Here is a 12,105-nt window from a genome sequence, read left to right on the forward strand (position 1 = left end):
CGCTGCAAACCTCCGCACTGGAGGGATCTCCTCAGCAGGGTGCCATCTTGTTTCTCCCGAGTTGCTTCTTCTTCGGGCCGTTTCCACTCGATCCCGGGTCCGATTTTATTCCAGGATTCGGACGAGTGGTCCACAGGTCTTCCGACGCCTTTTCGTCAAGTTTGGGCTATTTTGGTCAGTTTGTGAGGATCTTAATCAGGATCACAGCAGAGCTCTCTGGTAACGCGTCTCACTGCATGGCCGCTTAGCCTCGCCCCCCCAAGCTACCATAAGAGTCATATTACATTCGCTCGCGGCATGGGTTGAATGCAGTTATGCGATTACCTTATGGTATGCAGACATACAGGAACGTTGAGGACATAGGGTATGCGGCAAGCATGTAGAGCGTTGGGATAACATACGTAGTAGGAGAGCAAGCACAGAGGCACAATTAGGAGATTTGCCATGCAAATCCGATGCAGAGTACAATATTCAGGTAATTTTTAGGTGTTGGCGCAGCATGGACCTTTAGGTTGTGGGGCAAACATGGACTTTCAGGTCAAGTCCCACTGTGTCTGTTATGATAATAAGTATTTAAGCAGGTGCAGTGGAAATGGTTAGATTTTATGTGAGCATACTCATAGGGACTAACGTGTTCTGAGAATTTGCAGGTTAGAGCTAATCCCAGCTATGGACATGTAGGATGTGATTCTTATCTTGTTAAGAGTAGGGTGTATAGAGCTTTTGAGCAAAAATGTGTCAGTGGGTAGTATGGTTAATATGACCTGTTTAAGGAGGTGCAGGTCAACAGACGTTTCCATTGCGGACTGTTAGGGCAATGTCAAAATGTTAAAGTGTTGTTGTGCAAGCATAGTAGAGTATGGTAAGGGTATTATGAATGAGGTATGGTTTGTGGCGCCACCGCCCCACCACAATTGTGTGTATAGAGATGGTAATTCAAATAAATAAATAGAGTGGGATCTTTCCTCTGGTGTGAGGTTTGGTCAATGAGTATTGTGTACGCATGCAGAGATAATGTGAAATGAGGAATGGGTATTTTGTAGGCATGCAGAGAAAAAGTGAGGTGAGGGATGGGTCAGGTGTGTTTGTGAATAAGGGCGGGTGGACGCCTTCCCATTCACGTGACTTAGAGAGAATTAGAGTATGGGTAGATAGGGGGGATGCCTTCCGTTAGAATGTGTGGCTGTTGTTAGAGGCACAGATATGATATGATATGATATATGATATGGCATTTGTAACGCGCCTATACACAAGTGTTTCAAGGCGCGACGAGCCAAGGAAGGGGGAACAGAGGGAGCACAGAGACACCGACCTTACTAGGCCAAGTGACATTGAGATCGTGCAAGTGCAGGGGAGGGGTGAGGGAAAAAGTGCCAGGGGAAAGGAGAGGGGGCAGTGCTGTACATGGGATCAAAACAATAACAAGTGCAGCCAGCGGGTGGCAGGTGCAAGGGTAAGTGCAGACAGCAGGTGTCCAAAAGTGCAGGTAGGGGGACGGTAGGGTTACAGATACAGACCCAAGTGCAAGGGTTGCCGGGAGGCAGTGCGGGTGTGCAACTGGGCGGGTTTGAACTTGGGCCAGAATAATGGGTATCAAGGTGACCAGTGCAGTATCAGACAGGAAATGAGAAGCAAAGAGGAAGGTCTTGTGGTGCTTCCCGAACCAGAGATGGTTCTCCTTGAGTTTTAGAGAGGCAGGGAGGCTGTTCGAGAGGGAGGCCCCAGCCGAAGAAAGAGATCTACCACCAACTCGTTGCTTGGAGAGGCGACTGACCCTGAGGGAGTTGGAGGTGCAGGGGCAGAGAGCTCGGGTAGGAAGGTATTTATGAAGACAGAGTTGGAGGTATTGAGGACCCAGGCCTCGGAAGGCCTTGTGGACAATGCAGAGGGTCTTGAACTTAATCATTGCAGCCACTGGGTGCCAATGCAGAAATGTCAGTGTTGGAGAGATATGATCCCTGGGCTTGAGGCCAAGCACAAGTCTCAGTCCTGATCTGGATGAGTTGCAGAGGGTGGAGAGTAAAAGCAGGAAGATTTAGAAAAAGGCTGTTGCAGTAGTCCAGCCTAGAGAGAACCAAAGCTCTGGAGACATTGAGCTTCTGGGGGAAGGAGAGGAAAGGAAGAATACCTCTGAGGAGGTGCAGTTGGTAGTTTGACTTCTTAGGGATGTCAGAGATGTGAGGAGAAAAGGAGAGCGTGGAGTCAAAGATGACCCTGAGGTTCTTAGCCTCACAGGTGGGAGCAGGAAGAGGACCAAGGGAGGCCGGCCAGAGAGTGACAGGAAAGGAGGGTGCAGGTGTAAATTAGGAGATTCTCTGTCTTACTGGAACTAAGGCTGAGATCGTTGGCGGCACACCACACCTGGATAGCAGACAGAGAGTCAGAGATGAGACAAGGAGAAGAGGTGGCAGAGGGGAGCCTGAAAACGAGCTGAGTGTCATCCGCATAGCACTGAAAGTCGGAGCAGAGAGCGGCAATGCATTGGGCGAGAGGTGCCAGCTATTTGTTGAACAGCCAGGGAGAGAGGTTAGACCCCTGAGGAACACCACAGGTAGAGAGTGAAATAGAGGAAAGGAAGGACCCAAGTTGGACCTGTGAGGGTTGATCATAGAGGAACGAGGTCAGCCAGGGCAGGTCCTGATCGGTGATACCCAGGTCATCACGGACACGATTGAGCAGGATGGCATGGTTGACCATGTCAAAGGCAGAAGAGAGATTGAGTAAGATGAGGACAGATGGGTGATTAGCATCAAGGTTAGAGAGCAGGCCTTCACGGATGTTCAGGAGAGTAGTTTCTGTGCTTCGGCTGCTCTGAAGTCAGACTGATGCTCATGGAGACAACCAACAGATTGAATGTGTAGATTAAGCTGGAAGATGGCCAACTTTTCCAGGGGTTTGCCCAGGAAAGGATTGATGGAGATCTGGCGATAGTTAGCTTGGCAGGAGGGGTCGACTGAGGGTTCTTTGAGAAGAGGGTCACAAGAGAGTGCTTCAGGGGGGAAGGGAAGGCTCCAGTGGTGAAGGAGTGGTTGCAGAATTCATCCAGGCCAGGGGCAAGGGTGTCAATGTGGTCCTTGGTGGTTTTGGAAGAACAGGGAAGAACCTGTTTTGACGAGACTTTCATAGATCGGACTTGTCTAGAAACATTGTCAGGCTGGAACAGAGGAAAGTAAGAGAAAGAGGGAGGACAGGTGGCCACAGGGAGGCCAGAAGTAGAGGAGAGAGTAGAGGGAGGAGGAAGAGAGGACGAGAGGGTTTTAGAGATGAAATGAAAAGCCAGGGCCATGCAGAGGGTCTGGGTGGGGACAGGAGAGCTAAGCGAGTGGCCAGGAGAGAGAGAGCCTGCAGACAAGTCATTTGAAAGAGGAGTAGGCCTGCATAGGAATGACAGAGGCAGAAATCCACTCCGGGAAGATCAAGGCTAACCGCCCACCCAGAACGGTTGGATCTGTGCACAGAGAGGATCTTGTAGCCATCAGGGAGGAGAGTGTCAAAGATCGTGACAGCGCTGGTAGTTCTACAAAACATGATCAGGTACTGATCATGATATACACACAAAAAAAGATAAGAATCTCTGAAAATAGACAGTCTTTTCTTTAAAGAAATTGTATGATTGAAAAATAAGAAGTCTATTACAGGGATATATTCCCGCCCTCTTTTTTTCTGTGAATGATTACTAATTTGATTTTTTCATGTTTTGAAAAAAAGTGTTTCTTCATGTATTCCAACAACTCGTTTCAAACTTTGTTTAACTCACTGTCTTTCCTTTTGAACATTATATTTAAAAATCTTATTGAATTTATTGAAATTGTACTCTTAATTTTGTGGATATATTGTGTATATATTATCTTTTTTCTTATTAAAAAAATGGTCAATATTTTCTAAATTGTACTTTAGGTATCTCTTTACTGGTGACTCTTTATGAGCATAACAGACATTGCTTTGGAAAAAACAAGTAAAACTAGGACATAAATTAGTATGTCAATATTCTAGTGTGGGTGTTCCTTTTTTTTCATTTACCTTGTATTATTTGCCCGTAACCTACACTGAACACTTTGAGGGCTCCCCTATTTTTTCATATAAGAGCTGGTCGAGAACCATGTCTTGGTGAGACCGAGGACATTGAGATCAAGTTCTTCCAGGAGACGGCAGATGTCAGAGGAATGTTTGACAGCTGAGCAAGAGTGGCAAAATGGAGAAGGTTGCCAACCTTCAAAGACATCCGGGAAGAGATACAAATCAGAGGAACGCCCTGCGGAGGTGTAGATGGAGCCCGAGGGGGGGCAGAAAAGGAAGGAGGAGAGGGCAAGGTAGCCAAGGAAGAGGTAGAGGGTGGAGGCAAGGAAGCCGAAGAAGGGGGAGAAGGGACAGCAGGAGAAGAAAGGAAATTGATGAGGCGTGATAAACGTCTATCAAAAAGGATGTGAGCCATACAGCCAGTATGATGGGGGGGGGGGCGCCCTCTGCCTTTGTTCTGGGTTGCATTTCTCACAAAAAAGATGCCCTGTATGAATGTTCTCTGTACGTTTCCTTTTGTGGATTTGTGTGCGTGTGAAGAAGGGACATGTGTTGTATCGTGCTTGGTGTGAATGCAGATGCTAGGGAATGCATGAGAGAATGTTGGTGTGGTTGAGAGGATGTTTGGTTATGAGTGTAGGAATGCCTGTCGTGAAGGTTCCAGGGGTTGTCAGTTGGAGATGTCCAGCCTGGGTGATGGGACTCAGTATTTCATGTCTACCATCTTTAGTGTAACTGGAATAAAGCTTACCCGTGGAACCTACCCAAGATGACTAAGGAGCTTTGATTATTACAAAATGCTAAAAGATATAGAATATCTTTATAAAAATGGTAATTACTGTTTTTTGTGAAGAATGTGAAAGAAGATGTGACTGTAGTTACAACAGAAGAGCAACTACGGCTTTCAAGGGCTATTCAATGCACCCACTATTCCCATTAATTTTTCTTCCACAGAGGGAAAATTACATTCCAACATGGAATTTGTTTTTTGTACTGAATGTATTTTATTGCCCCCTCATTTAGACAATCTCACGGGGGACACTGTTGCCCTGCTTTAAAATGTTATGGAATTGCAGATTGTGTAAAATCAATAATGTTTCGGAGACAGCACATCATGTCCTGACACAATGTAGTAGCATGACAAATATAATACAGAAACATATGGGAAAGTATACTCACGATCCTGCAGCGATCTCTAAGGCATTATTCTGGCATCATTGCCTAAATTCTGAAAATATCCATATTTTAACCTCTTTATATAACATTTGGTTGGTTATAGAGGGAAAACTGGGCATTAAGATCTGAATAGGTGGTCTTTTTTACACTTGGGATTAGTGATGAGACAAACTTATATGAGAACCCTACTGTGCGATGCGTTACTATATAATTGTGAATTATAATTCCTAATTGTTTCTCCTTAGTTATGGGTCAGTAATTTTGTACCTTGTTGAGTTCCGATTTGATGTATATAGGGCTTGACTTAGGTTGTTTTAGGTTTTAGTATGTATGATTGTATCTAGGTCAGATTCATTATTATCACTATTGGTATTGTTATTTTATCTAACTGTGTAATTTAATGTCAAATGGATATTAATTGTGATGTATGGAATTTTTTTATTTATTTATTTATTTTTTTTATTATTATTTTTTTTTTATTTTTTTTATTCAATGTAATGATATAATAGCTGATTTTGGAAATTAACAAATTTGATTTCATGTTTCTAGATATGTGTAAAGTTTATTAATTTAAACTGTAACACATTAAATAAATAAAAAATGTAATAGGTAATTTGCTTTTTTATTTCCACAGTAGAGTGACCTCACAGTTTTTAGTTTGGGCTATTAGGTGGCGCTGAAAGCACTACCTTTAAGCTGAAACTATTGTCATTAAAATAAGAGCTTTAACATATTGGATTTGAATGAGGGTCTTTAATGCTTTTGCAATGGAGATGACATTTGAGGAGGGATAAACAATTGTTAGGTTATTGCATCCCTCTCATTCCCTGCCCATAGCCATGCTAATCCCTATGGATAATCCCACCCATTCCTGCCCATCTCTGAACTCTTGGAGCTCTTCCATGGAGGCAGCCATCTTGGAAGATCTCTGTAAACAAGCCGAAACAAGCAGCCATCTTTGAATAGGAAAGATACCATGCATCTTCCTAAAATGATACATTGAATCATGTGAGTATAATCTTTTTTAAATAGCTAAAGTAATTTACAATACTTTCGGCAGCAGTAATTATTTCTGTCCTTTCTGCGTTTCATTTCCTTGTTTTTTTAATATAGCTAGGGCTGTGGCTCATTGTTTTTAAATCAGTATTAATATGTATCACTTGTTGTACGTGACTCTGCCCTGCACAGCACTGCAACCCCTAGCTCTTGCTGTCTCTTCCTTTTCCATTGCCACACGCCGCTTCCTGGAGGAGGCAGAGCTCCCTGGCAACACGTGACGGATCACGTGATTGTGCCGGCCTATTTCAGCTGTCGTGAGCCGCCCGAGCGGGGTGCCCAGCGAACTGTGAAGCTCTGAAAGTTCGCTTCACTTGTTGTACGTGACTCTGCCCTGCACAGCACTGCAAGCCCTAGCTCTTGCTGTCTCTTCCTTTTCCATTGCCACACGCCGCTTCCTGGAGGAGGCGGAGTTCCCTGGCAACACGTGACGGATCACGTGATTGTGCCGGCCTATTTCAGCTGTCGTGAGTCGCCCGAGCGGGGTGCACAGCGAACTGTGAAGCTCTGAAAGTTCGCTTCACTTGTTGTACGTGACTCTGCCCTGCACAGCACAGCGAGCCCTAGCTCTTGCTGTCTCTTCCTTTTCCATTGGCACACGCCGCTTCCTCGAGGAGGCGGAGTTCCCTGGCAACACGTGACGGATCACGTGATTGTGCCGGCCTATTTCAGCTGTCGTGAGCCGCCCGAGTGGGGTGCCCAGCGAACTGTGAAGCTCTGAAAGTTCGCTTCACTTGTTGTACGTGACTCTGCCCTGCACAGCACTGCGAGCCCTAGCTCTTGCTGTCTCTTCCTTTTCCATTGCCACACGACGCTTCCTGGAGGAGGCGGAGTTCCCTGGCAACACGCGACGGATCACGTGATTGTGCCGGCCTATTTCAGCTGTCGTGAGCCACCCTTGCGGCGTAAAGCCCGGCGCGGACAAGCCCACTGGCTGTTGTGCGGCTGTTTGGCGGATGGTGGCATTTGAGAAATTTTGCCCAAGGTACTGTTTAATACCAACGTTTCCATTTATTCCAGGTTCCCAAACCTAGTACTATCGCGATCCTTGAAATTTTACTAGATATTAAGGTTATTAACATATTAGGTTGTTGTTTTATATTTTAAATGCAACATAAAGTTTTAACAACTTTAAACATTTAAGGAAAAAAGAAACTGTACCCCATTCACCTATTAAAATTATTAAACCTATGCAAATCTTCTCCACCGTTTTAGAAGAGTCATCTCTTGACTCTGAAGTGATGACAAATGAAAGCCAAAAAACAGCACAAGTTTCATCGACTGGGAATGTTTCATTGGCTTCAGTAATTATTGAAGACGTGGGACAAGTCTCTCATAATAAGTCTCTTTCATCCCCCTCTCAAAATCCCCCGGAATGTAGAGACTTTGAAAGCTCAAGAGTCTCAATTATGACAGACTATGCACAACCATGTTCCATGGATTCAACAAGACAAGATGAGGAGATCTCTTTTTTGCAACCCACCCCTCGTCGCTGTTAAACCTCTGATAAGAAACGACAATCATCTGTATCTTCGGCCAATCCTGCCCTATTAGAAGTCACCTTTGGGGCTATTAACACTACTATGTCTACTCTATTTAAGCTTTTTAACTCTTTGGATCAGAAGTTAGCTGTTCAAACCGACAAGCTAAATCACATAAGTGACTGGATGAGAGATACCTTGCTTACATGTTCTAAAGGTCTTTCTTTAGTAAATCTGGAGCAAAGAATAGTACATCTTGAATCCTATTTGTCAACCCATCAAGGTTCAAACGTACACTCAGGAACATCTATTATACAGCGTCTCTCACACTTAGAGAGTTTGATCCAAGATCCTCTGACTATTACGCCAGCTTTACCAATATTTTCTAAAATTATTCGACCAATTGAATGTGTTGAGGAAGCTGATACGGTAAAACATAACGAATCCTGGATTAGTGTTGATTCTCCTGTGAGAAGTGCGGGTCAATCTATATCCTGTAAATCTCGTGGGGGCGTCAACCAAAATGCACAAAAGATAGGAGGATCTTTGTTAAATAATAGAAAAATAAAATTGATGTCTTCTAAAGTTACACAAAGAAATAAAAAAGCTCTGACAGATTTTAAAAATCCTTCTTCGGATGTCACGAAAACTTTCACTCACAGTGATGTTGGTCCGTCAGTTATATGTGATGAGATAATTAATACCGACTCGGTCATTACAGCCAGCAATTCTCGTGTAGACGAAGTTTTGCAAGACATCTTTCCTCCTCCTCAAGTTGTTCCTCCTCAGGGTATCCCAAAATAAGTTCTCATTTCATCCACTAATTATGATCCCTTGAATGAGCTGGTACTTCTCTTAACATCCAAGCCTGATAATATACAAACAAAACAATCTTGCCCGATTGTACAAACAACATTATCTGCTCAACACGGTGTCGTTTCTACAGGTGCGGGCAAGTTACCTCCTCCTCTCGCTCCTATGGCGAAAGTTGAAGATCGTTTAAGTGCATTAAGAACTGCGGTGGATTCTAATTTACTCAATAGAATATCAGAGGTGCTACAAGAAAGTTCCACATGTCCTTGATCATTCCCCCCATATACATAATTTTAATAAAAATTTGCAAAATGAAGTCTGATCCCTCAAAAACAGATCAGACAATTGCACAAAAATCATGCCTCCTTCTTGTAACAGTCAGCGCCCTCAAGATCCGCCTAAAGAAAGAAATAGGAGTAACACTGATGTACGTAATGGTGGTAGTAAACACTACATAAATGACGACAGTGCTGCATTTTCAAAGAAACTTAAACAGTTTCATACTTTAATTCTGAAATGTCGCGATGGGTCCTTCCCAAAGTACGATCTATGTCGTGCTAGTGTCTTCAATATATTTGGAGTTATAGAGGGACTGGAAGCCATTTCTTCCTCAGATGTGGATCAAGTCGAGTTTCTCTGCGATAAGAATCTTTCCATCGTTAGGCTCTGGATAAAGTCTGGTATTGTTCGTAATACATTATGGAACGCCAGAATGGATTTGTTTGATCTTGGTCTCTTGCTAGCTCAAGACCCAGCACGACAGCCATCTGAGGAGATTGACGGTAATAAATCTATTGTTGGCACTAATTCTGAACCCTCATGTGCCTGCAATTATTGTACCAATCAATCACCATTAGACCCCAATGTGGGATCTAATACCCGTTTATAACCACGAGCAACTATCCCCACCAACGAACTTTCACTTGCTAGTTGGAATACTAGAGGTTACCCTCATTTGCAGTGGAATTTAGATAATGGGTTGAATAGTTACGATATTGTAGCTTTACAAGAAACGTGGTTAATAAATCCCCCTATATGGGATGATCATGAGATTAGTTTACTGCCAGCAGTCCATCGTGGTAAAGGTAGACCTACAGCTGGTCTGTTAGTAGCAGTGAAAGCGAGTAGGGGTTTGAAAATCTCCCCCTGGCATACACCAAACAAATTCATGCAACTGGTTAAGATCCTCTTCAATTCACAGACATACGCACTTATTCATCTTTACAGAAACCCAGTAGGCATTACTGATGACAGCTTTTATGATGCTCTTTCCCTTATTTTCGAACATATCTCTGATCAAAATAATGTCTCTGGAATATTGTTAATGGGTGATTTGAACTTTTCTTGCTTTCATTCGAACAAAAGGAATAAGAATTGTGAGGGTGCAAGATGGACATCCTTTATGGAAGATCATGGTTTAAAGATGGTAAATGGTGCAATCATAGGTGACATTCCACCTATGAATACCTGGGAAAGAGGCTCCTCAAAATCTACCATCGATTATATTTTTTTTATCCAATACCATCTTCATGAATACCAGCAAATTTGTTATAATCAAACAGACATCTAGTGATCACCACCTTTTAGCCTTATTTTGGGCGGTTGAAATCGGTGATCACTTGAAAACTGCACTTTACTATAAACATACTGTATCTGTTAATAACGACAGAAACCGCTTCAAATGGTCTGTCAATAAATTACTAGCTCTGAATGATGCTATTCTAAAAAATCAAAGTTTACATAAAGCTGGTTCCTATATAGATGTCTTAAGCACCTTCGCAAATCTTTATCCTGTTTTCAGTAATCCAGTTAAAAGACATGTTCATGGGTTTGATCTAGCTTTCTGTGAAAGAAAGAAAGCTTACAGAAGAGAGATCAGAAACTATCAGAAATTGCCCATGATTGATCGAATTAAAGCAGTTAAAGTTGCCTCCTCGAGATATCGAAATTGGGTTCGAGCAAGGAGAGCTACCTTGTACCAACTAGATGGCGAATACTTCCTGTCAGCTTGCCGTAGTAAAAATTCTGCCATGGTCTGGGAGCTGTTGAATAAATGTAACATCTCATCCCAAGATCATGCGCAGCTCAATAGCGTACCTGAATCGGTGTGGGTTACACATTTTTCGTCCCTATACGACGATCCCATGATGAATTACTATCATTACAATAGCAACTCTATAAACAGTTGGACTTTGCATTGTACAAGATTTGCTATTCAAGCCTTTACTAAAGCTTCTTCATCATCTAGAGCGGCAGGCTTGGATGGGCTGACCAATGTAATGCTCAAACAAAACATAACAGAATGGGCACTAATCTTGAACAATACTTTTCACCACATATTACAAACTAAAAATATTCCGCAATCATGGCATTCCTCTGTAATCATTCTGATCTATAAAAAAGGTGATCGAATGAATCCTAAAAATTACCGTCCAATAACGTTACTAGACGTGCCAGGAAAAATTTTCTCCAGGCTGGTGCTAAGAGATTTTAATGCTTGGTCAAATAAAGTAAATCAACGTGACCCAGCACAAACTGGTTTCGTGGCAGATCTAGGTACCGGCATTAATTTAATTACTTTAAATGCTATAAAACAACAAGCAATTCATAACAATCAAGCCAGATACTTTGCGTTTGTGGATCTTCACTCCGCTTTTGATTCGGTCTCAAGACCAAAACTTATAGATAAGTTAATCAAAGCGGACTGCCCATCCACTCTTATTGACATCATTTTTGCCCTCCATTCACAAACCAAGGTCTATGTAAGACTAAACTGTGAGGGTCTTCTATCAACCCCAATTCCAACGTAAAGAGGGCTGAAACAGGGGTGCATTTTAGCATCTGCCTTGTTCAATTTTTTCATTAATGATGTACGTTGCATTTTTAGCAAAGTAATCGCTGATGCTCCTAAACTGAACGATGTAAAAATTTGTGCCTCATGGTATGCGGACGATCTTGTTTTAGTATCAAAAACTCCCAGTGGTTTATGCAATCTCTTGTCAGCATTATGCTCTTATTTCAAAGAAAATGAATTGGTAGTAAACACGAGTAAAACACAAATTGTCTCGTATGTTCCTAAAGGTTTACGCAAACACTTGTTAAACTGGCAGATCGAGGGGACACCCTTAAAGATGGTACCAAATTATGTTTATTTGGGCCTTATCTTTGAGGGTGGTCCAACGTTAGACTCACATCTAAATAAAATTAAGCAGAAGTTAACCACGGCAATCTGTCAGACACGAGTAATTATTTCTAAATATGGCAAATTCTCCATCAAAGCTGCGATCACCAATTGGGACCAGAATGTCGTAGCAACCATTCTTTATGGTTTGGAAACACTAATTGTCCCCCCAGGGTTTCTTAATTTACTAGAAGCCAAGTTTTGGCGTGCAATTTTAAATCTACCCCAATGTATTCCCGGTGTGTTAATACGATATGAATTGGGAATAATTTCTTTACCTGCATTATATAACTGGCGCCTATGTGCCTTATTTCGCAAATGCTTATTATTTACACATGATAACTCTACATTATCTACCATCTCAAGCTATTTGCTCAACTC

The sequence above is a fragment of the Ambystoma mexicanum genome, chromosome 6p (assembly GCF_040938575.1).
Source record: "Ambystoma mexicanum isolate Mex_15411 chromosome 6p, UKY_AmexF1_1, whole genome shotgun sequence".
Classification (NCBI taxonomy): Eukaryota; Metazoa; Chordata; class Amphibia; order Caudata; family Ambystomatidae; genus Ambystoma; species Ambystoma mexicanum.